Genomic DNA, 26,227 nt, shown 5'->3' with positions numbered 1-26,227 from the left:
ACATTTTACATGGACACTAATCCTAAAATGAGTTTGCTAGGTAGGTCTAGCCTCAACTACTGATAGTAACCAATAATATGCTGTTTTTATGACTTAATGAATTAAACTGCCATCTAGCATGTGACCCAAAGATAAGTAGAATTGCCTTGGAAAGTGGATGGGAATCCCACAGAATACGCATCTTCCTTTAGCTTTACAAATGTGTTGTCCTAAAGATCAGTTTACCAACCACAATGGTTTACCCTTTACTCATAGTTAATGACCCTTTTACAGGCCCAGTGGTGATTTATTGAGTCAATTAAGAAGCTCAACAAAGCGACACATACTAATACTGACAGTAAGTAACCAGCAGGTGACCACAGCTATTTGAATGGGATAACAAAAGCAGATCTAATCAAAGAGACATTACCTTCCCCCACACACACCTCAAAGATCAACTCCTATAATCAGAATATGCATCTAGCAGATGAATCAATATGATTCTTGTTATCTGCCATTAGCTGGAAACCCTTAATTTTTGGGTTCAGTGATATCATGATTTCATATGATCCATTTTAAGATGAATATTTTGGAATAACAAAACCAGAGTGTGACTTACAATAAGATATCTTGGAAACAGTCATTCAGTGTAAGAGGAAGAGAGAGACAAGAGATCATTAGGTAAATTTAAAGCAGGCGACTGAAAAGGCTGCACCTATGATACTCTTACAAAGTAAGAGGCTCATTGCCTCAGTATGACTATGGCTTTTTAATTATTAGAGTTCTTAAATTATTAAAAAAGCCTACCCTCAGATGAGGACAATACACATTCTCTTATTGTCATCCCCCCATGCTAATAAACCAGTAGGAGGAAGAGAAAGGTTAGGCGACTGGAAGACATAAACAAATCAAACCAAGAATATTTTATAGCTAACTATGAATGGTGATACACGTGCCTGGGAATGTGCTTAGTTTGCTGGAGATACATTATTTTCAAGAAAATTACATTACAAGCACTTGCAAAATAAACTTGGATAAGTGAGGTATCTGCTACAGAAACATTAACAATATAGAAAAGAATGAATGAAAAGAGGACCACAGCAAATGGTTTAGGGCAGTGGTGTCCAAACTACGGCCCGCGGGCCAAATGCGGCCCGATATCCAGTTTATATTGGCCCGCAGCGTGCAAAAATCCCTCCCCCTCTCAGCATCTAGAAGAAAAAAGTTTCCTACCACGTGTCATTGGGGGGCGGAACCTACAGTGCTTCACTGTAGACTCGAGGAAGCTTGTCCTAAACTCCGCCCTCCCTGTGACTGGAGTTTAGTGTAGTGCGGGGAGGGGGGGGGGCAGTAAACAACTGAAAGCATGGCTCCATTCCTCTTCTACACTGCTGCCTGGCCTGGATTTCGTGCATCTGATGAACTGTAAGTAACTGCTCGGTGCTTGGCTTGGGGGAGGGGTGGATTTAGTGAGGCTGCAGCCTGGCAAGGGAGTCCGTTACAGATCTAGTGTGTGATTTACTGTGTGTGTGTGTGTGTGTGTGTGTGTGTGTGTGTGTATCTGTCTGTATGTGTGTCACTGTGTGTGTGTGTGTCACTATATGTATGTGTGTCACTATATGTATGTGTGTCACTGTGTGTGTGTGTGTGTGTATCTGTCTGTATGTGTGTCACTGTATGTATGTGTGTCACTGTGTGTGTTTGTGTGTATCTGTCTGTATGTGTGTCACTGTATGTATGTGTGTCACTGTGTGTGTGTGTGTGTGTGTGTATCTGTCTGTATGTGTGTCACTATATGTATGTGTGTCACTGTGTGTGTTTGTGTGTATCTGTCTGTATGTGTGTCACTGTATGTATGTGTGTCACTGTGTGTGTTTGTGTGTATCTGTCTGTATGTGTTTCACTGTGTGTGTGTGTGTGTGTGTGTGTATCTGTCTGTATGTGTGTCACTGTGTGTGTGTGTCTCACTGTCTGTATGTGTGTCACTGTGTGTGTGTGTCTCACTGTCTGTATGTGTGTGTCACTGTGTGTGTCACTCTGTGTGTGTGTGTGTATCTGTCTGTATGTGTGTCACTGTGTGTATATGTGTTTCACTGTGTGTGTGTGTGTTACTTATTTACAATTCATAAAATGAACATGTTAATCAGGGAGTGTGGCCACAAAATGGGCGTGGCCACAATGAGTGGCCCGGCTGTTTGTATATTTTACCGCATATGGCCCTTGGAGAAAAAAGTTTGGACACCCCTGGTTTAGGGTGTAAGCCATGTCAAATGGGGCTGTAGACCTTACCCAGTCATATTCAATGTCACCAGATAGGGAAGGATGAGGCAGGCAAGAGTATATAATTGAAGGATGCAAGCATACACTGTGAAAATGGGCACTCGAATGCTCTGAAACACTTATGGGGTTATGTAATAAAAGGCACTGAGTTTGCCCAGGAGCAGTAACTCATAGAAACCAAGAGGCAGGTAGAATTTACTGGTCACTTGTTCAAAAGAAAACATCTTATTGGTTGCTATGGGTTACTGCTTTTTGGGAAACCTAGTGCCTTTTATTACATAACCCCATAAGTGTTTCAGAGCACTCAAAAGAGTGTCCATTTTCACAATGTGTGCTAGGGGTAAGATAGGTACTTGCACCATACATGCTTCTTGCTATATTTGACCCATAATCTACCAGTTCCACCTGCTATTATCCTTATTATTAATTTATATAGCGCCAACATATTCTGTGGAGCTTAACAATGGACTATACATCATTATTATCAGTTCCTGCCCCGGTGGAGCTTAAGGTCCTTATCACATTCACAAGCAAGTGTCAATTTTATCAAGAGCCAATTAACCTGCCTGTATGCTCTGCTATGATGAATTGCATGCAAGGTTCAAAATGCAGGGTGTACAGATACAAGGGAGCCCTAGAATTAGCCCTGGAATTAGCACCTACTTTTATGATGTGTTATTCCCATTTTTCTCTTTGCATGTTGTGCCTATACTCGTAACTGACTTAAAGTAAAACTATACCCCTCACACAATGTAGGTCTCTATAAAAAGATATTGCATAAAACAGCTCATATCTAAAACCCTGCTTCATGTAAATAAACCATTTTCATAATAATACACTTTTTTAGTAGTATGTGCCATTGGGTAATCACAAATAGAAAATTGTCATTTATTTATATATGTCTTCATTTATGTTGGTGCAAACGCTTGAAGTGGACACTGTCAGGGGGCCTATCAGCTCCAAGCAGGAGAAGTCCGGACCAAGGAGGAAGCCCAGGGATCAAAGTCCAATACACAGTACAAAGGGATCAAGAATAAACAAAGTCAGGATCTCAGGCAAGAGTTCAGAAGGGTGGCAGCACTGATCAAAGTCCATAGTTCAGGCAACGGTCCAAGAATAGCAATAACAGGAATTCTGGTTCTGCATTCTGGGTGACATGGATTAGGTTTTCCTCCCTTGCTGATGAGAGCCAAGACAGGAGCAATATGAGAGGAGAACCCCTCGATAAATTGTCAGCGAAACCGACAAATCTTTGTATGGCCTTGGTGCTGGTGGGTAGAAGCCAATCTTGGATTGCCGAGACTTTAGAAGGATCCATCCCACAAGACAAAATGTAACCCAGGAAAGGAATCTTAGGCAACTCGAAGACACACTTCTTCAGCTTGGCAAAAAGGGAATTTTCTCTTCGGTGGGAGAGAACTTCTTTCACCCGGGTTCGGTGACTTTCCAAGTCTTTGGAGATGATTAAAATGTCATCCAATATATGACTACGGATTGCCCCAGACAATCTCTGAAGATATCATTTACAAATTCTTGGAAGACAACAGGGGCATTGCAGAGGCCAAAGGGCATTACTAGGTATTCATAGTGCCCATCTCTGGTGTTGAATGCCGATTTCTATTCATCACCCTCTCGGATGCAGTTAAGGTTGTAAGCTCCATGGAGATCCAACTTAGTGAAGATCGTAGCCCCTTGGAGTTGATGGAAGAGTTCCAAAATGAGAGGCAGAGGGTATTGGTTTTTCACCGTGATCTTGTTTAGGCCCCTGTAGTCTATACAGGGATGCAATCCGCCATCCTTTTTCTCCACAAAGAAAAAATCCAGCCAGTGCAGAAGAAGATGAAGGTCTAATGAATCGTGGAAGTCTCAGCAGGAGACAAAGGGGGGGGGGGGCATGGTACCAGAAAGAAGTTTGCAGCAAGGGACACCCGATGAATGGACTTAGCGGGTAAACAGTTCTTTTGACAGTAAGGGCTCCAATGTGATATATGGTTGGCAGACCAATCAATAGAAGGATTATGCAGAGGGAGCCAGGGTAGACCCAACACTACAGGAGCCAAGGGACAGTCTACTAAAAGAAAAGACAGTTTCTCCTGATGGAGGGATCCAGACATCAGTGGAAGATCTCCTGTTGTCTCAGAGATGATCTCAGAAGTTAGTAGTCAATTGTCAATCGACAAGACCCTCAGGGGATTCAATAGAGGGATTAGGGGAATTCTCAGGAACTTGACAAAGGTGACATCCAGGAAATTTCCTGCAGCCCCGGAATCAAGAAAGGCAGACACATCGATACACCTGTTACATAGTTAAATCGGGTTGAAAAAGACAAAGTCCATCAAATTCAACCCCTCCAAATGAAAACCCAGCATCCATACACACACCTCTCCCTACTCTCAGATAAATTATAGATACCCATATCTATACTAACTATAGAATTTAGTATCACAATAGCCTTTGATATTATGTCTATCCAAGAAATAATCCAAACCAAACCTCTTAAAGGCATTAACAGAATCAGCCATCACAACATCACCCGGCAGTGCATTCCACAACCTCACTGTAAAGAGCCACCTTTGTTGCTTCAAATGAAAGGTAATTTTCCTCTGGCCTCTGGTATGGTGATCCTCTTTATGGGTAAAAAGGTCCCCTGCTATTTGTCTATAATGTCCTCTAATGTACTTGTAAAGTGTAATCCTGTCCCCTTGCAAGCGCGTTTTTTCCAGAGAAAACAACCCCAACCTTGACAGTCCAAAACTGCACTGCATACTCCAGATGAGGCCTTACCAGGGACCTATAAATAGGCATAATTATGTTTTACCAGGGACCTATAAAGAGGCATAATTATGTTTATGCCCTTTTTAAGCAAGACTGAACCTTATTTGCTTTAGTAGTCACAGAATGACACTGCCCAGAATTAGACAACTTGTTATCTACAAAAACCCCAAGATCCTTCTCATTTAAGGAAACTCCCAACACACTGCCATTTAGTGTATAACTTGCATTTATATTATTTTTGCCAAAGTGCATTACCTTGCATTTATCAACATTGAACCTCATTTTCCAGTTTGCTGCCCAGTTTCCCAATTTAGACAAATCACTCTGCAAAGTGGCAGCATCCTACATGGAACCTATAGTTCTGCACAATTTAGTATCATCTGCAAAAATAGAAACAGTACTTTCAATGCCCACCTCCAGGTCCAGGTCATTAATAAATAAAGTTGAAAAGCAACGTACCTCGTACAGAGCCCTGCGGTACTCCACTAACAACACTGGTCCAATTAAAAAAATATCCTGCCACTTTTTGTAGCCAGTCCTCTAGCCAGGTACAAATACTATGTTCCAGGCCTACATTCCTTAATTTAACCAGTAACCTTCTGTGTGGCACTGTATCAAATGCTTTAGCAAAGTGTAAGTAAATCACATCCTCTGCCATCCCTATTTACCCTCTCATAAAAAGAAATTAAGTTAGTCTGGCAAGTCTATTACGCATAAAACCATGCTGGCACAAACTCATAGTATTATGATTTGCTATGAAGTCCAGTATCTTATCCTTTATTAACCCTTCGAAAAGCTTTCCTACCACTGACGTCAGACTAACTGGCCTATAGTTTTGAGGCTGAGAACGGGATCCCTTTTTAGATAGCGGCACAACATTAGCAATTCGCCAGTCTCTCGGCACTAGGCCAGACCTCAAAGAATCCTGAATCCTGTCAGTTAGCCTAATCTGTAATGGCAACAGAAATCAATGAGAGTTCCTTTGGGGTGCAGGCTCGATGCCACCCAGATAAAATTCTCCAGTTTGACCTGAGTTAGGAGATCCTCCCAACTTCAGGGGACAACGATTGGCAAAATGGGCTTTTCCACCACAATATAGGCATAGTCCAGCCAAACGTATCCGGAGCTTATCTTTTTCAGAGAGAAGCATCTGACTGAACTGCATAGATTATAGGTTATAGGGAGTTACAGGAGGAGGACTGACAGGATTGGGAAGGAGGGGTCTTTGGAAGAGAGGTGGCAGACCAGGCAGGAATCTTTTGTTTCGTTCTTTATTGGACTGGTGCTCCCAGAGCCGGGTGTCTAGCTTGATGGTGAAAGCAATCAGGTCTTCCAAAAGTTCAGGACAATCCCTGGAGACTAAGTCATCCTTGAGTCTAGTCGACAAACCTTGATAGAAGACCGCTGCATAAGCCTCATTGTTTCAGTTAGTTTCAGACATCAAAGTTCTGAAATCAATGGCGTTCTCACTGGTACTGCGGTTCCCTTACTGGATCTGTAGAGGCATTAGCAACATGACCAGGAGCTTCAAAAAACTGTACGGAAGACTTGGAGGAAGGCCTTGGCATCAAAGGTCAGAGGAGAATTCTTCTCCCAAAGTGGTGTTGCCCACTCGAGCGGATTCCTCTCCAAACGTGACATCACATAAACCACCTTGGTGCATTTGCTGGAGTACTGGTTGAAACTCAAACTGGATCAGGCACTGACTAACGAAACCTCTGCAGGCTTGAGGATCCCCATTATAGGCCACAGAAGGAGGAGTAACTGCGACGGGAGGATTTCCCACGACCGAGGAGGCGGATGACATCAGAGAAAGGAGAGTGTCCAGTACTTGCCCAATGTGGACCTGCTAAGCTTCATACGCTTCCATGCAGGACGCCAATACCTGGAGAGCTATTCCAACATCGGGCGTAGCTTCCTCAGTGGGGTTCATGGCCCGAAAATACTGTCAGAGAGCCTATTGGCTCCAAGTGGGAGAAGTCTGGACCAAGGTAAAGCCTAGGGGTCAAAGTCCAATACGCAGTACAAAGGGATCAAGAATAAACTTAGTCAGGATTTCAGGTTTAGAAGGCTGGTGGCAATGATCAAAGTCCAGGGTTCAGGCAAAGGTCAAGAAGTCCAAGAATAGCAATAACAGGAATTTAAGAAACCCAGAAACACGATCCAGCAATTCCTATTTTCGGGCATTGAACCCATGACCTGGAAGTCCTTTTATTTCAAAGTTCACGGCAGGTGTGTGACGTCCTCATGCCGGAATCGCCCCTCGTGGAACATGGGCGCCGCCATCTTGCTTTTGACACCGCCGGAGATGGGAACGCCAACGGGTGCTCCTGACAGACACTTATTATTACAAATGTCCAAGGTATCAAAATGCTGACAAAAGAAATCCTCTAATGCCCTAGACGTGAGCCCACACTAAAACAAATGTGGCATGTCCCTCAAAAGGTAAAAAAAATGTTAGAATACAATTTTTTTTACAACTATTAAAGGCAATCCCGCTTTAAAATATAAAAAAACACCAACATTTGTGATGTTGGTGCAAATGCTTGTAGTGTTCACTTATTATTACAAATGTCCATGGAAGCAAAATAAAGGCAAACGAGATCCTCTAATGCCCTAGATATGAGCTCACCCTAAAAGAAATGTGTCATGCCCCTCAAATGTTCAAACAAAAATGTTCAATATTTCAAACAAAAAAAGTTCACACAAAAATGTTCAACAAAAACTTTTAAAGACAATCCCACTTTAAAATATGAAAATCTCTATAATTTTTAAAACTTCGGCATACAGGATAAGATGTCATTGACATTAGATTGAGGAGGATGCAGTGTCATCTTATCAGTTCGCCAGATCTAAGCTGAACTCTGGTGAAAAAGGTATCATTGTGTAAAACTTGCAATTTAGTGAATTTGCGGAGTAACGATAGTTCGCCATAGTGAAAAAACACCTTGCGGATGGGATTTTTGGCGAATATTTGCTACCAACGAGCACTTCCCCCTTTAGTAAATCTGGTCCATAGACTTCTATGGGACATCGGTAGCTTTTACTTGGCATAGTTTTGCATGATAGTTTTTTGTGATTTTTACACTTAATAGATCTCAAATGTTTAGAGTTTTAGGGAAATAAAAAACACACATTTTTAGAGAGGAAATATGATTCATGAAAAAAAAAATCAGAATGTTGGTAAAATAACCCCTTGGTATATCATGCTCAGCATATGACACCAAGCAGCTGGGAAACAAAACTTCATGTGCATGGCTCCAAGTACAGACTATAAACTGAACACAGATGTGTATGGTTAGTTATGTTAAGAAGTCATAATATTAAATGGATTGATTATGCCTGAATCCTGTTCTGATGTTTAAACCCATTTGAACAGGATAAGTCCTTAATTGGTCAATCCTGCCCTATTACAGTGACTGCAAAGAGAAGCATAATGCTAATGGCCCACCAGTGACCTTCTCTTTAGTCATGATAAATGGAAGGATGTTACCTAATGTAAATGCATTGCTTTCAGTCGTACAACATAGCTTGTATTACCCAAAAGGTCCACTCAGAGCTAGATGGCAGGCAGACCTCAACCTTGCCATATTGTTATAGAGCAACCAATCATGCTGGTCTTTCTGGGACACCTGTAGTAAAATGTAAAGGTCCTTCCCACTAGCCCAACCCAATCTCCTTTCTTACCAATCACACTGTGCCAAAACAAGCAGGAGCTAGGGAGTTAAGCAGAATGATTTATTGCCAAATTAGCCAAAGTTATTCTAATATATACCTAGCTACCTGTCACTGTGAAAAACAATATGTGGCAAATTTACTTACCTTCGAAGTTGCGCCAATGTTTACTTCGCCGCACTTCGCCAGGAGTAGATTCACCAGAGCTGCAAAAATTCACAAAGATCCGAAGTTGCGCACAAGTTACTGATCATTTGCAAGGTTGCGCTAGCAATGTTATGATCAGCGGTTCTAAGTTACGATATCGATTGGAAATTTGCATACGGCGTGCAGTTATAGTACAATGCCCGTATATGCAGCAGAAAATACATTACACTACACAAGGCCAGGGAACCTTAATAAATGTATTCTAATGCCCTACACATGTGCCCACAGTATAGTTTAGGTGTCATATGTTATCAAATGTAGGGGGGAAGGAGGGTACCCCCCCAAAAAAATTGATGTTTTTCAGCCTATCACCCTATAAAAAGTAAAAGACGCCAAAAATGTAATCTTTTTTTTAACCATCCCTATCTACTCTATTGCACTTCGCCTGGTCTGAGGTGGCGAAGTAAAGTCTGGCGCAAGAGGTAACATTCACGAAAATCCGCAAGTTAATGAATTAGCGTAATTATGTCCCTTCGTCATAGCGCAGCTTCGCCTGTCATAAGGCTGTGAAATAGCGCTAGAGTAGGTTTGCGTCACTAGCGAATTTACGCCAGCACCCATTAGAATATCGTCGAAGTGGCAAAATGACGTTACGCTGGCGAATTTCTGCTAGCGTTAGCCACTTCGCACTATAGTAAATTTGCCCCTATGTTGTAAAGACAACCAGACTGAACTGATTGAAAACAAAATGTTGGAAAGACAACCAGACTGCTGAAAGACAGAGTCTTGGAACATATAGCCTGTATTAGTAGACTAGATATCTCCTCTGCAATAGCAGAACATGTAATTAAAGAACATGGTGTTAAAGAATACTTTGTATCTTTCCAGGTAATTGAAACAGTGAGATTGGGAAAGAGGAAAGGAGACAATGATACACTGTTGTTTAAAAGAGAGGTTAATTGGATGTCTTTATTGGATATAGTTATAAGGGGCTGAACAATGTGATATCAAATATTTTATAGAGTAAGCTTAATTACATGTATAAGGGGAACTGATTGAGAAACTTCAACTTTAGATTTTAATATTCAATAGTTCATTCTAACAAATTTATTCCAAACAATATCTATTAATTTGTAAAAATTGAATGAAGAAAAATTTGTTGGTTAATGAGGAAATTATTGTCTAATTGTTAGTAATAAAAGTGCAGCTTCCGGTACCATTTTTACATGTTTAAAATAAACATCATATGAAACATAAGAGGGACATTAATACTGTATAATAATTGTACTCACACACTATAGTAATTAATAGAGTAGAGAGACTAATGGTCTAATAACTTAATAACTTAATGGATTGCTATGGATGTTTTTTAAACTTTTGTATAAAATAATATGTCACATGTTTTCTGTCAATACACATTTAATGATTAATTACACTGAAGCACAATTTGTTTATTCATAGTTATGCTATATAATTCATTTTAATATAAGCCAGCTAGGCAAGCTATATGCCCTTTATCAAGTCATATAAAACAGCATTACACACATAAAATTAAAAAGCAGTAAACAGGAAATGACTTCATAATTAGCATATTGCATTTTTCTCGACCATTTTAACCCTACAAAGGCATCAGAGGAATAAGAATAGGTCATAGTCCCTATTTAGACCTGAAGGATATAATGATTTAAATCTATTAATCCACCACACCTCTCTCTGTTTTAGCTTCAGTTCTCTATTAAGGGAGGTTTAGTTTCTAATACCATAAATTTTGAATTGGTCTGCAGTATATATATATATATATATATATATATATATATATATATATATATATATATATATATATATATATAGCGATGAAGAAGATAAGCACTCCAATGTTACTGATCAACAATCATTTATTCCGCTGTGCATACCTTGATATAGCACCCACTTGGACAAGTCAGAGTGTGGATACACACCTGGACTGTATATATATATATATATATATATATATATATATATATATATATATATATATATATATATATATATATATATATACCCTCTTGGCGACCCCCCTGGTGCCAAGGTTGTACTTTATTACCAACTTACAGGTCCTGAGTCCCCTTTGCAAGGTGAAAAGGTACTGGGAATTCTTCTCCGGCAGTGCCTTCACCTAATGGGATCCGGGAATACACCTGCGGGTGGCCCCATTAGGTAAACATTGAACGCACTTTGCTTTTATAAAAACATCAACTTTATACAAAGAAAGTGTAAATTAAAGGGTAAGTAAAACTGTACAATTGCATTCATACAATTGACCCACTACCCTGGGAACCTGTGGCAGTCCCATCCTGGCACCTCCCTGCCAGGCAAAGTCCTGCACTGCTCCGTTTGGCAGAATCAGAGAGTATCAGTCCCTTTTCCCCAAAAGAGTATCAATGTCCCAGGTAGCACTACCTGCCCATATACCTTTCCCGCTGGAAAGTACTTGCTCCCACGTGGCAGGCACACAAACAGCCTGTTTCCCAAACAGGAGATTGCTGGATTCTTATTCTTCCCTCCCTCAGGCAACACTCACCTGGGGGATTCACAAAGACGGGTAGGCTAACTCAGAGCTGGAACAGGCATCCACAGCAACGAGGTCTTTAGAAGCTCCAGGCTCTCCTAGCCGAGCACACAACAGGGCTTTAAATCCTTCAGGTAATGCTCCAACGCTGTCCATAACGTGAGCAAGATTACCCTCTTGACTCCTCACATCCAGCTCCCAACGTTGTTTATAACGTGAACACACAGAATTTCAGATTTTGGAGCTCCAGCGTCTCCAAATCTAGCTCCAAGGCTTGGGGCCGCCTACCCAAACCTCAGAGGCCACCTGCCTCTACATTTTGCAGCCTGAATCACAATATCCTCATGACATAGTATCCAGCAGTCAGATGGCTGTTACAGTAAATCTGTAAACTGTAACAATGGCTGTGTGAGCACATGGCATCTCCTTTTATAGAGGTGCAGCTGCGACACCTTGTGGCTTCCTTCAGTATCTGCCATGCCAGCACAAGGGCTCTTGCCCCTACCAGAACCCCAGGAACCCCCATAGCTCAGCCCAACAGGGGATTTCCAGACATGTGGCTCAAAAACCATTAACCCTACGGGTCCCTACATATATAAGTCATTATTAGTGATTGTTATGGCCATGCCAATTATAGTTTATCTGTTTGGTATTCCCAATCTGTAATTGCTAGCTCAGCTGTTGCATGTGACAGGAAGTCAGTGTAACATAAAGCGAGAGTATAAGGTAGTGAAGCCAGTAGTTAGGGCTTGATCTGCAGACCTTTATAGTCTTGAGGCTTTCTGCATGATCCCATTGAGGGCATTCCCTGTAAGTAATGTTGTTTTGTAGTTACTAGAGATGTCGCGAACTGTTCGCCGGCGAACTTGTTCGCGCGAACATCGGGTGTTCGCGCTCGCCGGAAGTTCGCGAACGTCGCGCGACGTTCGCCATTTTGGGTTCGCCATTGTTGGCGCTTTTTTTTGCCCTCTCACCCCAGACCAGCAGGTACATGGCAGCCAATCAGGAAGCTCTCCCCTGGACCACTCCCCTTCCCTATAAAAACCGAAGCCCTGCAGCGTTTTTTCACTCTGCCTGTGTGTGCTGAAGAGATAGTGTAGGGAGAGAGCTGCTGCCTGTTAGTGATTTCAGGGACAGTTGAAAGTTTGCTGGCTAGTAATCGTTTTGATACTGCTCTGTTATTGGAGGGACAGAAGTCTGCAGGGGTTTGAGGGACATTTAAGCTTAGGTAGCTTTGCTGGCTAGTAATCTACCTTCTACTGCAGTGCTCTGTATGTAGCTGCAGTGGGCAGCTGTCCTGCTTCTGATCTCATCTGCTGACTGCTGCAATAACAGTAGTCCTTGTAAGGACTGCTTTTATTTATTTTTTTGTTGTTTTACTACTACTACTACTACTACTACTATAAGAGCCCAGTGCTATTAGTCTAGCAGTGTTGGGGAGTGGGACTGGTGTGCTAATCTGCTGCTCCTAGTAGTTCAGCAGCACCAACTTTAATTTTTTTTTTTTAATATTCATTTTTTTTTATTTTACTTTTTTTTATTTTACTACCGCTGTAGTAGTGTATAAGTTGACCTTTTAGGCATTATTTGCCCTGTAGGCATTATTTGCACACTGTTTTCTTCAACCCGCCATCTAGCTGTGTGACCTTGTTCACATTCTGTCTAAATATCCATAATATTACCGTCTCCAGAAAAAACACCGGAGTGACTTTTTTCAAGCAGCCATAATATATTTTACGTAATCCGTATCCACCGCTGTAGTAGTGTATACGTTGACCTTGTAGGCATTATTTGCACACTGTTTTCTTCAACCCGCCATCTAGCTGTGTGAGCTTGTTCACATTTTGTCTAAATATTGATAATATTATCGTCTCTAGAAAAACCACTTGAGTTACTTTTTTCAAGCAGCATTCATATATTTTACGTAATCCGTATCCACCGCTGTAGTAGTGTATACGTTGACCTTGTAGGCATTATTTGCACACTGTTTTCTTCAACCCGCCATCTAGCTGTGTGAGCTTGTTCACATTCTGTCTAAATATCCATAATATTACCGTCTCCAGAAAAAACACCGGAGTGACTTTTTTCAAGCAGCCATAATATATTTTACGTAATCCGTATCCACCGCTGTAGTAGTGTATACGTTGACCTTGTAGGCATTATTTGCACACTGTTTTCTTCAACCCGCCATCTAGCTGTGTGACCTTGTTCACATTCTGTCTAAATATCCATAATATTACCGTCTCCAGAAAAAACACCGGAGTAACTTTTTTCAAGCAGCCATAATATATTTTACGTAATCCGTATCCACCGCTGTAGTAGTGTATACGTTGACCTTGTAGGCATTATTTGCACACTGTTTTCTTCAACCCGCCATCTAGCTGTGTGACCTTGTTCACATTCTGTCTAAATATCCATAATATTACCGTCTCCAGAAAAAACACCGGAGTGACTTTTTTCAAGCAGCCATAATATATTTTACGTAATCCGTATCCACCGCTGTAGTAGTGTATACGTTGACCTTGTAGGCATTATTTGCACACTGTTTTCTTCAACCCGCCATCTAGCTGTGTGAGCTTGTTCACATTTTGTCTGAATATTGATAATATTATCGTCTCTAGAAAAACCACTTGAGTTACTTTTTTTCAAGCAGCATTCATATATTTTACGTAATCCGTATCCACCGCTGTAGTAGTGTATAGGTTGACCTTGTAGGCATTATTTGCACAGTGTTTTCTTCAACCCGCCATCTAGCTGTGTGACCTTGTTCACATTCTGTCTAAATATCCATAATATTACCGTCTCCAGAAAAAACACCGGAGTGACTTTTTTCAAGCAGCCATAATATATTTTACGTAATCCGTATCCACCGCTGTAGTAGTGTATACGTTGACCTTGTAGGCATTATTTGCACACTGTTTTCTTCAACCCGCCATCTAGCTGTGTGACCTTGTTCACATTCTGTCTAAATATCCATAATATTACCGTCTCCAGAAAAAACACCGGAGTGACTTTTTTCAAGCAGCCATAATATATTTTACGTAATCCGTATCCACCGCTGTAGTAGTGTATACGTTGACCTTGTAGGCATTATTTGCACACTGTTTTCTTCAACCCGCCATCTAGCTGTGTGAGCTTGTTCACATTTTGTCTAAATATTGATAATATTATCGTCTCTAGAAAAACCACTTGAGTTACTTTTTTTTCAAGCAGCATTCATATATTTTACGTAATCCGTATCCACCGCTGTAGTAGTGTATACGTTGACCTTGTAGGCATTATTTGCACAGTGTTTTCTTCAACCCGCCATCTAGCTGTGTGAGCTTGTTCACATTTTGTCTAAATATTGATAATATTATCGTCTCTAGAAAAACCACTTGAGTTACTTTTTTTCAAGCAGCATTCATATATTTTACGTAATCCGTATCCACCGCTGTAGTAGTGTATACGTTGACCTTGTAGGCATTATTTGCACACTGTTTTCTTCAACCCGCCATCTAGCTGTGTGAGCTTGTTCACATTTTGTCTAAATATTGATAATATTATCGTCTCTCGAAAAACCACTTGAGTTACTTTTTTTCAAGCAGCATTCATATATTTTACGTAATCCGTATCCACCGCTGTAGTAGTGTATACGTTGACCTTGTAGGCATTATTTGCACACTGTTTTCTTCAACCCGCCATCTAGCTGTGTGTATTATCGTTTCCAGAAAAACCAACTGAGTTTTTGTTGTTGTTGTTGTTTTTTTAAAATAATGCCAGGCAAAGGCAGGCCGCCACGCAGAGGCCGTGCTAGGGGCCGTGCTGCTATGCAATCCTGTGGCCCTAGCAAATTGCCCAGTTTTAAAAAGCCAATGACCCTGAACTCCCAAAATGCTGAAGAGGTAGTTGACTGGCTTACACAGCACACCCCATCCTCTACCGTTTCTAACTTTACCACAACATCCTCCTCATCCTCCACTGCTATGGCCACCCCACGTAACACTTCCTCCACCACCGGTGCCCCTTCTTCACTGGGGTCAGAGGAGTTATTTTCCCATGAGTTTCTTGAACTGAGTAATGCGCAACCATTATTGCCAGAAGAAGATGAAGGAGATGAGGACCTTACACCAGATTTAATTCTGGCAGAGAACACGATAGAGATGGACATAATGAGTGATGAGGAGGAGGTCCCCGCTGCTGCTTCCTTCTGTGATGTGTCAGAAGAAATTGATGCATCTGAGGAGAATGATGATGAGGAGATTGATGTTTTGTGGGTGCCTAGTAGAAGAGAGCAAGAGGAGGGTAGTTCAGATGGAGAGACGGAGAGTCAGAGAGGCAGTAGGAGAATAAGACTTAGAAGAAGCAGGGAGGACAGCCCGCAGGGATCAGTAGGGCAACAACATGTATCGGCACCTGTGTTCAGCCGGCCAACGCACCCGCCATTGCCGCCAATGCCGCCAACTTCTACTGTTACCGCCAGATCGCACACTTCCAAAAAGTCAGCAGTGTGGGATTTTTTTAATGTGTGTGCCTCTGACAAAAGCATTGTAATTTGCAATGAGTGCAGTCAGAAACTGAGCCTTGGTAAGCCCAACAGCCACATAGGTACAACTTCTATGCGAAGGCACATGAGCGGCAAGCACAAAGCACTTTGGGAGCAACACCTCAAAGGCAACAGGCAAACTAAAAGCCACACTCCTTCTGGTCCAGCATCTTACTGCTCTACCTCTGCTCTCCTTGACCCGTCTGAACCACCCTCCACTCCGCCTTCCACCTTGACCACCTGTTCCCATTCCCAGTCATCTGCCACCAGCCAAGTTTCTGTGAAGGCCATGTTTGAGCGTAAGAAGCCAATGTCTGACTGTCACCCCCTTGCCCGGCGTCTGACAGCTGGCTTGTCTGCACTCTTAGCCCGCCAGCTTTTACCATACCAGCTGGTGGACTCTGAGGCCTTCCGCAAATTTGTAGCAATTGGGACACCGCAGTGGAAGGTACCCAGCCGCAATTTTTTTTCTAAAAAGGGAATACCACACCTGTACCAACATGTGCAGAGCCAAGTTACCGCATCTCTGTCACTTAGTGTTGGGCCATATGACTACTGACGCATGGTCCTCCAAGCATGGTCAGGGCAGGTATGTCACCTACACTGCCCACTGGGTGAACTTGGTAATGGCTGGGAAGCAGGGAATGGGTAGCTCAACAACAACAGTGGAGTTGGTGTCACCGCCACGGATTGCACGCGGTTCTGCCACCACCTCTACTCCTCCATCGCTCTCTACCTCGTCTTCTTCTTCTTCTTACTCTGCTGCTGGGTCCTCCTTCTCCTCCTCCACACCTGTGCACCCCCAGCTCCCCCTAGGCTATTCGACGTGCCAGGTACGCCGTTGTCACGCTGTCTTGGGGATGACGTGCCTGGAAAGCAAAAACCATACCGGATCTGTACTCCTGTCATCTCTGCAGTCACAGGCCGATCGGTGGCTGACCCCACACCAACTGCAGATCGGAAAAGTGGTGTGTGACAATGGAAGCAATCTGTTGGCAGCGTTGAGACTAGGCAATTTAACACATGTGCCCTGCATGGCACATGTGTTAAATTTAATAGTCCAACGTTTTGTCTCCAAGTACCCAGGATTCCAGGACGTTCTCACCCAGTCCAGAAAGGTGTCGGCCCATTTCAGACGTTCCTACACAGCCATGGCACGCCTTGCTGACATTCAGCAGCGCTACAACATGCCAGTCAGGCGTTTGATTTCTGACAGCCAGACTCGCTGGAATTCAACGCTCCTTATGTTGGAACGTCTGCTGCAACAACAAAGGGCCGTCAACGAGTACCTTTTTGAACTGGGTGGTAGGACTGGATCTGCACAGCTGGGGATTTTTTTCCCCCGTTACTGGGTGCTTATGCGCGATGCCTGCAGGCTCATGCGACCTTTTGAAGAGGTGACAAATATGGTCAGTCGCACCGAAGGCACCATCAGCGACCTAATACCCTTCGCTTTATTCCTGGAGCGTGCCGTGCGACGAGTGACAGATGAGGCTGTAGACCAGCGTGACGAGGAGCTGGAAGCGCACGATTTCTGGTCGGAATCACCAGAACGAACCCAGGCACCTGCTGCAACGCAGGGAGAGGTGCCAGAAGTGGAGTCAGAGGAGGAAGGTGGCTTTGTGGAGGAGGAGGAGGAGGACCAACAGGAGCAGGCTTCCCAGGGGGCTAGTGGTGACCTTTTGGGGACCCCTGGTCTTGTACGTGGCTGGGGGGAGGAGACCGTGGATGATGCAGTCCTTGATAATGAGGAAGCGGAGATGGATAGCTCTGCATCCAACCTTGTGAGAATGGGGTCTTTCATGCTGTCATGCCTGTTGAAGGACCCCCGTATCAAGAGGCTTAAGGAGAAGGACCTGTACTGGGTCGCAACGCTACTAGACCCTCGGTACAAGCATAAAGTGTCAGAAATGTTACCAACATACCACAAGTCCGAAAAGATGCGGCATTTACAAACCAGCCTGCAAAACATGTTGTACAATGCTTTTAAGGGTGATGTCACTTCAGGAACTCATCAACATTCCAGGGGCAGAGGTGCCAGTAATCCTGCCACGAGCACACCTGCAAGGACAAAGCCCTTTGGCCAGTCTGTAACGTCAGACATGCAAATGTTTTTCTGTCCAAGGCAGCGCCACAACCCTTCTGGATCCACCCTCAAAGAACGCCTCGACCGGCAGGTAGCGGACTACCTGGCATTAACTGCAGATATCGACACTCTGAGGAGCGATGAACCCCTGGACTACTGGGTGCGCAGGCTTGATCTGTGGCCAGAGCTGTCACAATTTGCCATGAACCTCTTGTCTTGCCCAGCCTCAAGTGTGCTCTCAGAAAGGACCTTCAGTGCAGCAGGAGGGATTGTAACTGAGAAGAGAACTCGCCTAGGTCACAAAAGTGTCGATTACCTGACCTTTATTAAAATGAATGAGGGGTGGATCTCGGAGGGTTACTGCACGCCGGAAGACTTGTTCTGACTTCTATGCAGCTGTCCTTCTCTTCAAGCCTCATGACTCCACACACAGCTGTCCTTTAGCTTCCTCCTCCTCCCTCCGCCACCGTTACAAACTAGGGTGCAAACCCTACTGGTTTAATTTTTTCTGGCCTCTGTGCTTCAGTGGCTGCAACCAAAAAAACTGGGCAAACAATGTCTACAAGGTCAACGTATGGCAAAAAATGACTATTTTCAGCATTTATATGGCATATTTTTTCTGGCAACTGTGCTTCAGTGGCTGCGTCCAAAAAAATGCATATTTTCTGCATTTATATGGCATAATTTTTCTGGCCTCTGTGCTTCAGTGGCTGCAACCAAAAAAATGCATATTTTCAGCATTTATATGGCATAATTTTTCTGGCCTCTGTGCTTCAGTGGCTGCAACCAAAAAAATTTATATTTTCAGCATTTATATGGCATAATTTTTCTGGCCTCTGTGCTTCAGTGGCTGCAACCAAAAAAATGCATATTTTCAGCATTTATATGGCATAATTTTTCTGGCAACTGTGCTTCAGTGGCTGCGACCAAAAAAATGACTATTTTCAGCATTTATATGGCATATTTTTTCTGGCCTCTGTGCTTCAGTGGCTGCGGCCAAAAAAACTGGGCAAACAATGCCTACAAGGTCAACGACGTTGACCTTGTAGGCATTGTTTGCCCAGTTTTTTTGGCCGCAGCCACTGAAGCACAGAGGCCAGAAAAAATATGCCATATAAATGCTGAAAATAGTCATTTTTTGCCATACGTTGACTCAACGTATATGGCAAAAAATGACTATTTTCAGCATTTATATGGCATATTTTTTCTGGCAACTGTGCTTCAGTGGCTGCGACCAAAAAAACTGGGCAAACAATGCCTACAAGGTCAACGTATGGCAAAAAATGACTATTTTCAGCATTTATATGGCATATTTTTTCTGGCAACTGTGCTTCAGTGGCTGCAACCAAAAAAACTGGGCAAACAATGTCTACAAGGTCAACGTATGGCGAAAAATTACTATTTTCAGCATTTATATGGCATATTTTTTCTGGCAACTGTGCTTCAGTGGCTGCGTCCAAAAAAACTGGGCAAACAATGCCTACAAGGTCAACGTATGGCAGTTGTTTAAAGAGAACAGTAGATTACTAGCCAGCAAAGCTACCTAAGCTAAAATGTCCCTCAAATCCCTGCAGACTTCTGTCCCTCCAATACAGAGCAGTATCAAGCAGATTACTAGCCAGCAAACTTACTATCATCTGTCCCTGAAATCACTAACAGCTCTCCCCCTACACTATCTCTTCCAAGCACACACAGGCAAAACTGTTCTAGTGACTGTCTCTTTCGCTAGCAAATTGTCCTCTACTCCTGTTAGTAAATTGGCAATCTCCCAGCGGATTGGATTTCTGAATTTTTGCTAGCGACGGCCACTTCACCTTTTAGTAAATCTGCCCCAATGTGTTCAAAACTCAGGAACTTGCACCTTTTACCAATACACCAGATTAGTCTGCTTTGATGAATTACACATAAGGGTGCAGGGTGAATGGAAGAAAGGGAGCCCATCAATTAACACCTGCCTCATGCTGGTTACTTTAAGGGCTCTCTTAGCATGTTGCACTTATGGAGCTAATGAACTTCACACTAAGGCAGTTTCTGTTGCTGCCTAGGTTCACCATAAATGGTACCCTACCTCTACAAGTACATTTGATTATTATTTATCTTTATTCTAAAAAGTTGCATTTAAAATTTCTCTAAAAATTCCCTTTAATAAAAAAATATTACTTTAATAAAACCCCAGATGTCACTGAAATAGATTGTATTTAACTCATTTGCTGCTATTTAGAGCTTTTAGGACTATTTACTGATTTTGCTTCCCGGCGGATTTGCTTGTATATTGGCAGCACAAATATAATGTATTCACTGCTTATACTGCCTTAGTTTCTCTGCATTCAGAGCTAACAAAGACATTTCTGCAGGTATTTTATTCATTTCTGTCCTTCTTCTAGTACAGTTCAATAGCTCATCACAGGGAAACGAACTAAAGCTAACACTCCAACCACAGCATTATGTGTTATGTAAAGGCAGTAATTGCAAATATATATACTTTTCTCTGTGTTTAGTAATGTAATTATTGCACTCTGAGTTTCTATGATCTTGAAACATGCTTCCATTACAGGCTCAGTAACACAGTGGGATGCATGTCTGTTAACATAGAGTCAACCCCACTCATTTAATCTTCTATGTGCAACCTACTTGTCTGGGCATCACACACCTGTGTAGAGTCTGGTGTAAGAGTGGGTGATACATACATAGTCTCCAACATGATCCCGTATTTGTTGTAATAGTCTTTCTTTAACACTGGAAGATGGAAAGGGAAGTTGGAGGAACAATTTTCCCCATGCATGACCAAGGGATTTCTCCAGGTCATCAGAAGTTATTCTGCATATAGAACCCTCTGGATTACCTCCCACAATTCTTCATTTACAGTACATTTATTTCACAGCTTTGACATATGAGGCCCCTTGTTAAACTTATGCATGTCCTGTTACTTTTCAGGCTGATGAACGCTTGGAGATATGCACTGGATAAATATGGTAAAGAAGCTTACCACACATAACTACTTTTTTTGGCAGTGTTAGATTCATCCTCATAAAGAGTAGGGCATGCAGCACCTAGATTGGTTTCTAGGCCTTGTCTCACAACAGCTCCATCTTGGAACCCCAACGAGCAGCAATGGAGACATATGGAGACATCCCTCCAGTAATGAAATCCATAGAGAAGGTGATTATTGTATTCTTCTGGACCTAAAGCCATGGGCTACAAACTGAACCCTGCATTGTTTTGTTCCTTCTGTTTCATGTGTGGTCATCCAAATTTCTCTTTATTGTGATCTACCACACATTTTGCCTGCACAAACTTAACTGTAATTGAAGGTAAAGCAACCTTCGGCTTATAGTACACAAAATGTATATGTCTTTATATCACCCAGTGTGTTTGTGCCTTTATACATGCCAGCATGTGTAACTATTTGAATGTAACTCGGGGACAGGGGAATAATGCTGTTACATCAGCTGAGATCAGGTGTCATTAAACAGCCACTTCTGGACAATAGCGCAGTTCCAGGGAGCACAATGCCATTAACTGTTTCTTTCCTAGTCTACGGGTCACAACCCATTCCCATGCCAGTCTTCCTATGAAATATCGAAAACTAGTTGCATTTAGAACACTACTTAGGCAGCCCTACTTAGGGCAAAGCATAGAGAGCATCTGGCTTTGGCCTCCAGATTCATAGGTACCTGATTAACTATACTATTTTCCCACAAGTTTTAGGTCTTATTTTTTATGTCAAGCACTGGAATGGTCCAATCTATCTATACTGCTGTCCTCCGACATTGTATTGCCATTCACTTGCCTGCCAAGGACTTGACAATGATGGATAGAATGGACTTTTCCCTCCTCTGTTTTAAGAGTGCCAGAGTAGTAGCAGTCAACCTGCCCAGCATGAGACCGTCTTTAAAACAAGAAGCTATTTTTTTTTTTCAAACTTGTTTTTATTATCACAAATAAGTAAGGTCACATAGCATATTTGTTCGTTTTTGCGAGTTAGTATGCAGTGAATGTGACATCACATATATAACATTTCAACTGTTTTACAAACAATTAGTTCAGCTTAAGTCATTGGTTTAGAGAGAATGTCCTGTATGATTTAGCACAAGTATGAGGTGAGCATTCTATTGACTTGGTAACTTCTGGGAGGCTCAGTATCAGCTTGTTGTTGTTCTCGTATGTTAGCCAGGTATTGGGACGATTCCACGACCAGAGGGTGCCCTTTTAAGGATTCCATGTCGTACCATGATGTGTGTTTGAAGGTATATACTGTAAGGTATTTAATCTGTTGTGGTAGGTGTGTTATATAGGCCGACCAAATATCAAAGAATTTTACTGTATTGTGTTCTTTTTTGCTTATGGTTTCCAGCCAGTCCATATGAAATAAGTGATGTAATTTTTGTTTCACTAATAGTATTGGTGGGGGTTCAGTATTTAGCCATTGTTGCAGAATGGTTTTCCTAGCTGCTGCTGCCAATCTTCCCATGAAGTGTTTTTCAGTTCTCGTGGCTTCTGTAAAGGAGGTGGTATTGCTGAGTAAGGCCCATTCTATGTGTGGTTGAAGAGGTTTTCCAATCACCTGTGCACCAAATTGAGCAACCTCGTTCCAAAATGGTTGGATCGAGGAGCATGACCATATAGTATGTATTAAATTAGCTTTAGGCTCGTGGCATTTTAAGCATTTGTCTGAGGAGAGGTTACCCATCTTAAATCTTCTAATTGGAGTAAGGTATGAGTTGTGAAGGATTTGTAGTGACATCTCTTGGTATCTACTTGCTGGAAGTAGTGTCATGATTTTATTATGTTGTTTCAGTATGTCTGTTTCCGTGGTTTGTGGTATCTCTGCCGTCCAGCTAAAATTGGATTTGTTTTCGTCATCTACTACTAGTGAGGGTTTAACAATATGGTATATATGTGAGGTTGAAAGTGTTTTATTTTTATTTTTCCAGAGTAGATTTAATGGGTTGGTTTTATCGTTTTCGGTGAAGGATTGCATTGTGGTGTTGGCAAAGTGAATGATTTGCAGGTTTAGGTATATATGGGTGCTTGTGAACGGAAATTTTTCTTTAAGCTTATTTAGGGGCAGTACAGAGTATTTATTATCTAGTATATCATATATGTTGTGTAGACCGTTTTCACTCCATTGGTTGAGGATACAGTTTTGCATTCCTGGTGGGAAATTTTTGTTGCCTATCCACGTCATATAAGGGGAGACATAGGGTGAGAGTTTATATCTTTTCCTGGTTGAGTGCCAGGCTTTATATGTATCCGAGAATAATGGGTTGTTTTTAATGTGGGTTTGGATGTTTTGCCAAGGCATATGTAGTAAATAGTTTAAGGAGAGATTGTCTGTTCCATATTGGTCTAAAGAGGTTGTTGTGTATAGATCTCTTTTAAGTATCCAGTCACCAGTGTATCTGAGGAGGGCTGCTTCATTATAGGCTTTAATGTTGGGGAAATTAAGGCCGCCCAAAGATTTGGGTTGCTGTAATTTAAAAAGGCTGATCCGTGGTCTCTTTTTACTCCATATAAAAGTTCTAAATATTTGGTCCAATCGCTTTAGATCAGTTGATTTGATGCAGTACGGTAACATCTGTATAGGATATAGAAGTTTTGGGAATAGAATCATTTTAATGAAATGTATTCTGCCCAGAAATGATAAATTGATGTGTTTCCACTGTACTGTTTCTTGTTGTATGGTGTCAATTATCTTTCTTATGTTGAGAGAGTAAAAATCTTTATGGTGTGAGGGTATTTGAATACCCAGGTATTTAATGGTTTGTCTCGATTTTTTAAAAGGAAATTGTGTTGGCCAATCTGAGTTTTCTGTGTGGTGTAGTTGGAGGGCCTCTGATTTCTCTAGATTAATTTGAAATCCTGCAACTTTGCCAAATCTTTGTATTATCTGCAAAAGAGCAGGTATTTCTGTCTTTGGTTGTTTGACAAAGAGCAAGATGTCATCTGCAAAAGCTGTCACTTTCAAGTTCGTTTGGCCTATTTGTATTCCTTGTAAATGTTGGGATTTTAGTATGTGTCTCAGTAGTGGGTCAATTGCTATGTTGAAGAAGAGAGGCGATAGCGGGCATCCTTGGCGTGTGCCTCTGCCTATTATGAATCTTTCTGAGTTAGTGTTGTTTACCGTTAGAAATGTGGTGGGTGTTGCATATAAAGTTTTGTATAGATTGAGAGTTTGAATGCCAAAATGTTGGAATTTGAATAAGCGGCATAGGTGTGCGTGTGATATTCTATCAAATGCTTTGTCTGCATCTAGATTTATCAGCATTCCATATTTTCTTTTTTCCAGATTACTGTGGTAGATTGCTGTGACTATTTTCCGTATTGCTTGGACTGGGTGACGGTGTTTGATGAAGCCTACTTGGTGTTCGGTAAGTATCGAAGGTAAAATTTGTTGTAGTCTGTCTGCCATTATTTTAGTTAATATTTTTAGGTCTTGATTAAGTAGTGATATTGGCCTATATGACGTTGGGTCTGTTGGGTCTCTTCCTTCTTTAGGGATTAATATGATTCTGGCTACATTTGCTTCATGCCAGAGAGGAGTACCTTGTAAAGTATCGTTATATAGCTTAACTAAAGTGGGTATAATGTCTGGCATTAATTGTTTATAAAATTCTGCCGAAAAGCCATCTGGGCCTGGTGTTTTCCCATTTTTTAAATGTGTGATTGTGAATGATATTTCTTTTTCTGTTATAGGTGTGTCTAATATCTCCCGATCTTGGACCGTCAATTTATGAAGTTCAGCTTCCCTCAGAAATTGTAGACCGTCTTGCGGGTCATCGGATGATGGTTCATAAAATTTTTTGAAATGTTCAGTTATTATGTCTCTAATTTGTTTTGTATTTTGTGTCCATCCTGTTGGCGTTTTAATTTTTTGTATATATGTGTTTCGTGTTTGTTTCTTTGCTATTTGTGCTAGTAGTTTTCCTGATTTGTTGCCATATCTGTAAAATTTATTGGCAGTGTGGCTAATGGATTTATGTGCTTTTTCCGTCAATAAAGTATCAAAAAGTTCCTTTGTGTGTTTGTATTCATTTTTATCTGTTAGCGAGTTTGTGATTTTAAAAGCTTTGTATTGTTTAGTTAGTTGTTGTTGTAAAAGATTATATTTTTCATTAAAGTGTTTCCTTTGTTTGATTAAGTATGAGATGATCTGTCCTCTCAATACTGGCTTAGCCGCAGCCCAAAGCAATTGTGGGTTATCCCAGTGATCGATGTTGTCATCTATATAGTTGGCCCAATTAGTTTTTAAAAAGTTTTGGAAATCTTCACTAGTGCACAGGTAAGTTGGAAACCTCCAATTGTGCGAATAAGTTTGAGGTGTGGGTAGTCTCAGGTTAAGCGAGATTAATGCATGATCTGAAATGTCTATAGCGTTAATCTTAGTGGTTTCGATCCAGGGTAATAGCGTTTGAGATAAAAATAGATAATCTATTCTGGAATGTGTACCATGTACTCCTGAATAAAATGTGTAATCTTTGGTTGTGGGGTTATTATGTCGGTATGTGTCATAGAGTTGTAAAGTTTCACATATTGTGTGTATAGGTTTTGCTCTGTTACGTGAGTGTGCATTAGGCTTGCCTGATTTGTCCATGAAATCGTCCCAGACCGCGTTGAAGTCTCCCCCAAGGATAAGATTTGGAGCCTCCCATGAAGTTATTTTCTGCAGCACATCTGTAAAGAAAAATTTATTATCATCGTTGGGTGCGTAAATATTTACAACAGTATATTTTGTACCAGCTATGTCTAAATCAACAATTAGGTATCGACCATTTTTGTCCTTAGAGGTTCGTAAAACAGTACATTGTAAGTTTCTGTTAATTAATATCGCCACCCCCCTTGATTTGTTTTTGTATGAAGCTTCAATTGTTGTTTGTATCCATTTGTCGTGTAATTTTCGGGTATCTGCACGTTTCCAATGTGTTTCCTGTAGGAGTATTATCTGAGCTTTTTCTCTTTGTAATTTATCTAACACCTTTCTTCTCTTAATCGGGGAGTTAAGGCCTCCTACGTTCCAAGATAATATTTTAAGTTGGTGTATAGATTTGTCTGGTAGAGTTTTGGGGTCCAAGTTGTGTGTGGTATGCATATTTTATCCTATTCCCATTTTCGGCTGATCTATTTGAAAGGTATGTGTATGCTTTGGGAATAGCCTGTCCCAGCGAGCAGACTTGTTCCCTGTATCTTGAGCTATCTCTGAATTCCTGCTAAA

At 41.6% G+C, this 26,227-nt stretch overlaps 1 protein-coding gene and 1 long non-coding RNA gene across 6 annotated transcripts in view; one reads left to right on the top strand and one right to left on the bottom strand.

The window, feature by feature from the left end:
* Nucleotides 1-26,227, bottom strand: part of LOC108712655 (adhesion G protein-coupled receptor L1-like) — a 442,227-nt gene that overhangs the window by 136,983 nt on the left and 279,017 nt on the right. The window lies entirely within an intron of this gene.
* On the top strand, nt 1,217-25,029 carry LOC108712656. 2 transcript variants are annotated; one of them, XR_001935026.2, is made up of 4 exons: nt 1,217-1,404; nt 20,950-21,174; nt 24,305-24,386; nt 24,712-25,029. It is a non-coding gene; the product is annotated as an uncharacterized LOC108712656 (long non-coding RNA). The 2 variants fall into 2 exon arrangements; XR_005966567.1 differs by lacking the exon at nt 20,950-21,174 and having other exon boundaries at nt 1,229-1,404.

The sequence above is a fragment of the Xenopus laevis genome, chromosome 3S (assembly GCF_017654675.1).
Source record: "Xenopus laevis strain J_2021 chromosome 3S, Xenopus_laevis_v10.1, whole genome shotgun sequence".
Classification (NCBI taxonomy): domain Eukaryota; kingdom Metazoa; phylum Chordata; class Amphibia; order Anura; family Pipidae; genus Xenopus; species Xenopus laevis.
The sequence above is the reverse complement of the archived record's forward strand: the minus strand, read 5'-3'. Positions and strand labels throughout refer to the sequence as shown.